This window comes from Amblyomma americanum, unplaced genomic scaffold, assembly GCF_052857255.1.
Source record: "Amblyomma americanum isolate KBUSLIRL-KWMA unplaced genomic scaffold, ASM5285725v1 scaffold_16, whole genome shotgun sequence".
In the NCBI taxonomy this organism is placed as follows: Eukaryota; Metazoa; Arthropoda; class Arachnida; order Ixodida; family Ixodidae; genus Amblyomma; species Amblyomma americanum.
This window is the reverse complement of record NW_027526488.1, coordinates 1,515,651-1,525,406: the sequence shown is the minus strand read 5'-3', so window position 1 is coordinate 1,525,406 and position 9,756 is coordinate 1,515,651. Positions and strand designations below refer to the sequence as shown.

The window sequence follows — 9,756 nt, the reverse complement described above, 5'->3', positions numbered from 1 at the left end:
AACCGATGTGTTGTGATTTAGCTCGTTTCGGTCTAAAACAGCTTGTTTCGTTGTATTAAGCAAGAATACATGCTTTTCGCGCAGTTATAAGAGAAAAAGTTTTGACGCGTATTAGAGAGACACTTGTAAAACCGATGTGTTGTGATTTAGCTCGTTTCGGTCTAAAACAGCTTGTTTCGTTGTATTAAGCAAGAATACATGCTTTTCGCGCAGTTATAAGAGAAAAAGTTTTGACGAGTATCACGTGGATACTTGTAAAACCGATGTGTTCAGATATAGCTCGCTTTGGTCTAAAACAGCTTGTTTCGTTGTATTAGGCACGAATACATGCTTTTCGCGCAGTTATAAGAGAAAAAGTTTTGACGAGTATCACGTGGAACACTTGTAATACCGATGTGTTGTGATTTAGCTCGTTTCGGTCTAAAACAGCTTGATTCGCTGTATTAAGCAAGAATACATGCTTTTCGCGCAGTTATAAAAGAAAAAGTTTTGACGCGTATCAGAGGAACACTTGTAAAACCGATGTGTTGTGATTTAGCTCATTTCGGTCTAAAACAGCTTGTTTCGCTGTATTAAGCAAGAATACATGCTTTTCGCGCAGTTATAAGAGAAAACGTTTTGACGAGTATCACGTGGATACTTGTAAAACCGATGTGTTCAGATTTAGCTCGTTTCGGTCTAAAACAGCTTGTTTCGTTGTATTAAGCAAGAATACATGCTTTTCGCGCAGTTAAAAGAGAAAAAGTTTTGACGCGTATTAGACACTTGTAAAACCGATTTGTTGTGATTTAGCTCGTTTCGGTCATGCAGGACTTTGCTCAAATCATCGCCTTCGCCTTCCTGCCGGTCTTGACGGCCAGACCACCTGGCATCGTACCAGGCATCTGGACGCCACACCAAGAAGGCGAAATTTGTGCTCGTCACCCGGTCGCCACCGACACTTGGGAGCCCCTGGCAACGCCACCTCTCGAAAACTGGACCAAACAAGCGGCGTCGGCAGCCCCATCGTCACCGACAGCACCGTTTGCGTCAGCTATAAAACAGCGACACCCACTTTCGGCACACTGTGGGCTTTGCGGCTGTGCCACTGTACGGACCGCTAATCCGCTTACCTTCGTCATGCAGGTCGGTGTTCCATATACTCTTTTTGCTAAGAAATCTAGTAATTATTGTCTGGTGCAGCTGCCGAGCCCACAGTGCTGCTTGTGCCTTGCTGTTGAATGTGTCAATGTGATTCATGCTTTACTATTACTATCGGGCGATGTTGAAACAAATCCGGGATCACCTAATACTGATGCTGTTTTGGCCGAACTGCAAAAGTTGAGCGCTGGTCAGAGAAAACTTATTTCTGAAGTCCAAGGCCTGAAAAATCAACTAGTAACAACAGATAAAACAATATCTGCCCTAAGTGAACGAATTGCGAATCTTGAAACCCAATTTGAGGTAATTAGTACCCTGCGAACAGAAATCGAAACACTTCAAACCAGCACTGCTAGAACGACCCACCAGCTTTCCGAGATAGACACACGTCTGGATGATCTTGAGAACCGCTCAAGAAGAAACAATCTAGTATTCTATGGACTTCCCGACCCAAATGAGAAAGAATCATATGACCAATCAGAAAAAATAATAATCCAGCACTGCCTTGATAGCTTGAACCTCGTAATCGACCCTAAAGACATATAGCGCGCACACCGCCTTGGCCGTCACAGCATTGACCACCAAAGACCTATAATAGTGAAGCTGTCTGCTTTCAAAACCAAAGGGGTCATTCTTTCGAATGGCCCTAAGCTTAAAAATACAGATTTCAGTATCGGCGAAGATTTTTCTCGGTCCGTCCGAAATGCCCGAAAACACCTTGTGGCTTTCGCCAGAACCAAGTCAGGACCCTTTTCCCTTCGATACAAAACGCTGCACATGGGACCAAAACGTTATATGTTTGACCAAGACACACAGACCGTGAAAGAAATCGCATAGGAATCATGTCGCCGTCGGATCGCGCGCAAGCAACCACAGGCTACCCGTCGAGTTAATCTTTCTTTTTCCATAATCTACACCAATATACGCAGTTTCCTTCCAAAGCGCGAAGCCCTGTCTAATCTCCTGTCATCTTCAGGCAGCAACATATTAATCTTAACTGAAACGTGGCTGACAAGCGACGTGACAGATAATGAAATTCTGGGTGAATTGCCAAATTTCAATGTTTACCGCAATGATCGTCAAGGCACACGCGGAGGAGGTGTTCTTATTGCCATTAACAGCCAAATATCTTGTTCTCATGTTAACATTAGTTCAGATCTAGAAATATTGTGGTTAAAATGTTGCGCTCCACCGGAAACAGTTCTACTTGGCGTCTGCTACAGGGCCCCCAACAGCAACCCAGGATTCGCGCTTAACCTGAACGATGCACTAGTTCAAATTACTAAAAAACACCCTGGTGCACAAATTGTTCTCTTAGGCGATTTTAACTACCCTGGCATCGATTGGCAAAACGTAGGACCACTAACCGCCGGTAACCCTGAAGCAAGAGAATTCGTAGATGTATGCTTAAACTTTAACCTGACGCAAATGGTGCTCGAACCGACACGCGTCGCTCACGGATCTTCAAATATTCTGGACTTAATACTGACCAACAACCCTGAAAGCTTATCATCGGTTACTTACCTGCGTGAAATCAGTGATCATAAGGTTATTCATGCCATATTCAAGTTCTCCCCCACATCCCGCCAAACGTTCAAGAAAACCATCCGTATGTACGACAAAGGCAATTACGAAGAAATCAACAACGAGCTAGAAGCTTTCCTGCCTTATTTTCAATCCACATTTCATCACCGGTCTGTCAATGATAACTGGTCGATTTTCAAAAAGAAGATCGAAGAACTGACAAACAAATTTATTCCCTCTATCAGCTTTCGAGCAAACCGCCAAAAACCGTGGTTTTCACACAACCTTAAGAGAATAGAAAGAAGAAAAAAACGACTTTATAGTGCAGCGAAACGGAGCCCAGACGCAGATGCATGGGATAGGTACTATCAGGCCGAGGACACGTATTACAATGCAATTGGCTGCGCCAAACAAGCATTTTTCCAAACTGATCTACCAAAAATCCTAACGAATAACCCCAGGAGGTTTTGGGAAATAATAAATCCGCAAGCAACTCGCATCATCGCTCTAACGAATGCCGCAGGCGAGGATGCCAGTGATACTGAATGTGCCGAAATATTTAATCGCGCGTTTGTGTCTGTTTTCACAAACGAAACTGCCTCACCATTGCCCACTCCGCCTACTCTAACACTGCCAGCAATGTCTCCCATCGAAATCACAGCGCAGGGTATCGAAAACCTTATCGACAGAATTAAACTTTCGTCAGCCGCTGGAGTGGACGAAATGAACTCAAAAGTACTGAAAAACACAAAACACATTTCTGCCATTTATCTCTCATTACTGTTTCTGCAATCGCTGTCGACAGGAACTTTACCGGACGACTGGAAGGTGGGGAGGGTCATCCCGGCCCACAAATCAGCTCAAAAGGATTCTCCGCTAAATTATCGTCCCATCTCCTTAACCAGCGTGCCTTGCAAAATCATGGAACATGTCATCTATTCCCATATCATAAACTTTCTAGATTCAAACAGCTTCCTTGATCCGGCTCAACACGGGTTTCGTAGGGGGCTCTCCTGCGAAACCCAACTGGCAATCTTCACTCACGACGTGCATGCTAACCTTGACCGCAACCTGCAAACCGATGCGTTATTTTTAGATTTTGCGAAGGCATTTGACAAGGTACCTCACCAGCGCCTAATACTAAAACTCGCCCTTTTAAATTTACACCCTAATATCCTGCAATGGATTAAAGAATTTCTAGCTAACCGATCTCAGTTCGTTTCTATTAACAACCACCGCTCAAGCGCTCTCCCTGTTAAATCTGGCGTCCCTCAGGGATCTGTGCTCGGCCCACTCTTGTTTCTAATATATATTAATGATCTAGCTTCACATGTGTCATGTAAAATTCGTATCTTCGCTGATGACTGCGTAATCTATCGCACTGTCACTAACATTTCTGATCAAATGGCCCTTCAAAACGACCTTAACAGCGTCCATAAATGGTGTGACCTCTGGCTAATGACGCTAAATGCTAACAAATGCAAACTCATTTCCTTTCATCGACAACACAACCCTCTTATTTTTTCCTATGCAGTTGCTAACTCGTTTATAGAAAGCGTCCAATCGTTTAGGTATCTTGGTGTCACCCTCTGCAGCGATCTTTCTTGGCGAACACACATTACCACAATCATATCATCTGCTAACAGATCTCTAGGATTCATGAAACGTCATCTTCGTCATGCGCCGCAACACGTGAAGCTGCTCGCTTATAAAACCCTCATCAGACCCAAACTTGAGTACGCCAGCCCCATCTGGAGCCCACACCATGCATACCTAACAAATGCACTCGAATCAGTTCAGAACCGCGCCATTCGTTTCATTCACTCTGCATATTCATATACCACCAGCGTTTCAGCTCTGAAGAAGAATTCCGCTCTTGAAAGCCTCGCAGACCGCCGCCGCATTGCCAGCCTCTATTTGCTCCACAAGTTTTTCCATAGTTCTCTAAATCAACCACCCTACATTACTCATCCGAACCGCATATCTCACCGCACTGCCCATCCGTTTCAGATCGCCCGCCCTGTGTCGCGTACTGCAACTTTTTCAGGTTCATTTTTTCTCCGAACTATTGTGGACTGGAATGGCCTCCCCACCGATATCGCTGCCATCACACACCTGTCTGCATTTTCAGATACGCTAAGCAATTATTTCAAAGCAATGACTTGTACTTGTTGATCAACATATAAACCCACCCCTTATGTAATACCCCCTGAAGGGGGTCTTTAAGGTGAATAAAGTGAAGTGAAGTGAAGTGAAGTGAAAACAGCTTGTTTCGTTGTATTAAGCAAGAATATATGCTTTTCGCGCAGTTATAAGAGAAAAAGTTTTGACGAGTATCACGTGGATACTTGTAAAACCGATGTGTTCAGATTTAGCTCGTTTCGGTCAAAAACAGCTTGTTTCGTTGTATTAAGCACGAATACATGCTTTTCGCGCAGTTAAAAGAGAAAAAGTTTTGACGAGTATCACGTGGAACACTTGTAATACCGTTGTGTTGTGATTTAGCTCGTTTCGGTCTAAAACAGCTTGTTTCGCTGTATTAAGCAAGAATACATGCTTTTCGCGCCGTTATAAGAGAAAAAGTTTTGACGCGTATCAGAGGAACACTTGTAAAACCGATGTGTTGTGATTTAGCTCATTTCGGTCTAAAACAGCTTGTTTCGCTGTATTAGGCAAGAATACATGCTTTTCGCGCAGTTATAAGAGAAAAAGTTTTGACGCGTATCAGAGGAACACTTGTAAAACCGATGTGTTGTGATTTAGCTCGTTTCGGTCTAAAACAGCTTGTTTCGCTGTATTAAGCAAGAATACATGCTTTTCGCGCAGTTATAAGAGAAAAAGTTTTGACGCGTATTAGAGGAACACTTGTAAAACCGATGTGTTGTGATTTAGCTCGTTTTGGTCTAAAACAACTTGTTTCGCTGTATTAAGCAAGAATACATGCTTTTCGCGCAGTTATAAGAGAAAACGTTTTGACGCGTATCAGAGGAACACTTGTAAAACCGATGTGTTCAGATTTAGCTCGTTTCGGTCTAAAACAGCTTGTTTCGTTGTATTAAGCACGAATACATGCTTTACGCGCAGTTATAAGAGAAAAAGTTTTGACGCGTATTACCGATGTGTTGTGATTTAGCTCGTTTCTGTCTAAAACATCTTGTTTCGCTGTATTAAGCAAGAATACATGCTTTTCGCGCAGTTATAAGAGAAAAAGTTTTGACGCGTATCAGAGGAACACTTGTAAAACCGATGTGTTGTGATTTAGCTCGTTTCGGTCTAAAACAGCTTGTTTCGCTGTATTAAGCAAGAATACATGCTTTTCGCGCAGCTATAAGAGAAAAAGTTTTGACGCGTATCAGAGGAACACTTGTAAAACCGATGTGTTGTGATTTAGCTCGTTTCGGTCTAAAACAGCTTGTTTCGTTGTATTAAGCAAGAATACATGCTTTTCGCGCAGTTATAAGAGAAAAAGTTTTGACGAGTATCACGTGGATACTTGTAATACCGATGTGTTGTGATTTAGCTCGTTTCGGTCTAAAACAGCTTGTTTCGCTGTATTAGGCAAGAATACATGCTTTTCGCGCAGTTATAAGAGAAAAAGTTTTGACGCGTATCAGAGGAACACTTGTAAAACCGATGTGTTGTGATTTAGCTCATTTCGGTCTACAACAGCTTGTTTCGTTGTATTAAGCAAGAATACATGCTTTTCGCGCAGTTATAAGAGAAAAAGTTTTGACGCGTATTAGAGAGACACTTGTAAAACCGATGTGTTGTGATTTAGCTCGTTTCGGTCTAAAACAGCTTGTTTCGTTGTATTAAGCACGAACACATGCTTTTCCCGCAGTTATAAGAGAAAAAGTTTTGACGCGTGTCACAGGGACACTTATAAAACCGATGTGTTCAGATTTCGCTCGTTTCGGTCTAAAACAGCTTGTTTCGTTGTATTTAGCACGAATACATGCTTTTCGCGCAGTTATAGGAGAAAAAGTTTAGACGCGTATCAGAGGAACACTTGTAAAACCGATGTGTTGTGATTTAGCTCGTTTCGGTCTAAAACAGCTTGTTTCGCTGTATTAAGCAAGAATACATGCTTTTCGCGCAGTTATAAGAGAAAAGGTTTTGACGCGTGTCACAGGGACACTTGTAAAACCGATGTGTTCAGATTTCGCTCGTTTCGGTCTAAAACAGCTTGTTTCGTTGTATTTAGCACGAATACATGCTTTTCGCGCAGTTATAAGAGAAAAAGTTTAGACGCGTATCAGAGGAACACTTGTAAAACCGATGTGTTGTGATTTAGCTCGTTTCGGTCTAAAACAGCTTGTTTCGCTGTATTAAGCAAGAATACATGCTTTTCGCGCAGTTATAAGAGAAAAAGTTTTGACGCGTGTCACAGGGACACTTGTAAAACCGATGTGTTCAGATTTAAATCGTTTCGGTCTAAAACAGCTTGTTTCGTTGTATTAAGCACGAATACATGCTTTTCGCGCAGTTATAAGAGAAAAAGTTTAGACGCTTATCAGAGGAACAATTGTAAAACCGATGTGTTGTGATTTAGCTCGTTTCGGTCTAAAACAGCTTATTTCGCTGTATTAAGCAGAAATACATGCTTTTCGCGCAGTGATAAGAGAAAAAGCTTTAAAGGCGTGTCACAGGGACACTTGTAAAACCGATGTGTTCAGATTTACCTCGTTTCGGTCTAAAACAGCTTGTTTCGTTGGACTAAGCACGAATACATGCTATTCGCGCAGCTATAAGAGAAAAAAGAGTTGACGCGTATCAGAGGAACACTTGTAAAAGCGATGTGTTGTGATTTAGCTCGTTTCGGTCTAAAACAGCTTGTTTCGCTGTATTAAGCAGGAATACATGCTTTTCGCGCAGTTATAAGAGAAAAAGTTTTGACGCGTGTCACCGGGACACTTGTAAAACCGATGTGCTCAGATTTAGCTCGTTTCGGTCTAAAACAGCTTGTTTCGTTGTATTAAGCAAGAATACATGCTTTTCGCGCAGTTATAAGAGAAAAAGTTTTGACGCGTATTAGAGAGACACTTGTAAAACCGATGTGTTGTGATTTAGCTCGTTTCGGTCTAAAACAGCTTGTTTCGTTGTATTAAGCACGAATACATGCTTTTCGCGCAGTTATAAGAGAAAAAGTTTAGACGCGTATCAGAGGAACACTTGTAAAACCGATGTGTTGTGATTTAGCTCGTTTCGGTCTAAAACAGCTTGTTTCGCTGTATTAAGCAAGAATACATGCTTTTCGCGCAGTTATAAGAGAAAAGGTTTTGACGCGTGTCACAGGGACACTTGTAAAACCGATGTGTTCAGATTTCGCTCGTTTCGGTCTAAAACAGCTTGTTTCGTTGTATTTAGCACGAATACATGCTTTTCGCGCAGTTATAAGAGAAAAAGTTTAGACGCTTATCAGAGGAACAATTGTAAAACCGATGTGTTGTGATTTAGCTCGTTTCGGTCTAAAACAGCTTATTTCGCTGTATTAAGCAGAAATACATGCTTTTCGCGCAGTGATAAGAGAAAAAGCTTTTAAGGCGTGTCACAGGGACACTTGTAAAACCGATGTGTTCAGTTTACCTCGTTTCGGTCTAAAACAGCTTGTTTCGTTGGACTAAGCACGAATACATGCTATTCGCGCAGCTATAAGAGAAAAAAGAGTTGACGCGTATCAGAGGAACACTTGTAAAAGCGATGTGTTGTGATTTAGCTCGTTTCGGTCTAAAACAGCTTGTTTCGCTGTATTAAGCAGGAATACATGCTTTTCGCGCCGTTATAAGAGAAAAAGTTTTGACGCGTGTCACCGGGACACTTGTAAAACCGATGTGCTCAGATTTAGCTCGTTTCGGTCTAAAACAGCTTGTTTCGTTGTATTAAGCAAGAATACATGCTTTTCGCGCAGTTATAAGAGAAAACGTTTTGACGCGTATCAGAGGAACACTTGTAAAACCGATGTGTTCAGATTTAGCTCGTTTCGGTCTAAAACAGCTTGTTTCGTTGTATTAAGCACGAATACATGCTTTACGCGCAGTTATAAGAGAAAAAGTTTTGACGCGTATTACCGATGTGTTGTGATTTAGCTCGTTTCTGTCTAAAACATCTTGTTTCGCTGTATTAAGCAAGAATACATGCTTTTCGCGCAGTTATAAGAGAAAAAGTTTTGACGCGTATCAGAGGAACACTTGTAAAACCGATGTGTTGTGATTTAGCTCGTTTCGGTCTAAAACAGCTTGTTTCGCTGTATTAAGCAAGAATACATGCTTTTCGCGCAGCTATAAGAGAAAAAGTTTTGACGCGTATCAGAGGAACACTTGTAAAACCGATGTGTTGTGATTTAGCTCGTTTCGGTCTAAAACAGCTTGTTTCGTTGTATTAAGCAAGAATACATGCTTTTCGCGCAGTTATAAGAGAAAAAGTTTTGACGAGTATCACGTGGATACTTGTAATACCGATGTGTTGTGATTTAGCTCGTTTCGGTCTAAAACAGCTTGTTTCGCTGTATTAGGCAAGAATACATGCTTTTCGCGCAGTTATAAGAGAAAAAGTTTTGACGCGTATCAGAGGAACACTTGTAAAACCGATGTGTTGTGATTTAGCTCATTTCGGTCTACAACAGCTTGTTTCGTTGTATTAAGCAAGAATACATGCTTTTCGCGCAGTTATAAGAGAAAAAGTTTTGACGCGTATTAGAGAGACACTTGTAAAACCGATGTGTTGTGATTTAGCTCGTTTCGGTCTAAAACAGCTTGTTTCGTTGTATTAAGCACGAACACATGCTTTTCCCGCAGTTATAAGAGAAAAAGTTTTGACGCGTGTCACAGGGACACTTATAAAACCGATGTGTTCAGATTTCGCTCGTTTCGGTCTAAAACAGCTTGTTTCGTTGTATTTAGCACGAATACATGCTTTTCGCGCAGTTATAGGAGAAAAAGTTTAGACGCGTATCAGAGGAACACTTGTAAAACCGATGTGTTGTGATTTAGCTCGTTTCGGTCTAAAACAGCTTGTTTCGCTGTATTAAGCAAGAATACATGCTTTTCGCGCAGTTATAAGAGAAAAGGTTTTGACGCGTGTCACAGGGACACT

At 41.8% G+C, this 9,756-nt stretch overlaps 1 pseudogene; it reads left to right on the top strand.

Moving 5' to 3' along the window:
- Positions 1–843: 843 nt before the first annotated feature.
- Positions 844–2,785, top strand: LOC144111928 (uncharacterized; annotated as a pseudogene).
- The last annotated feature ends 6,971 nt before the right edge of the window (positions 2,786–9,756 follow it).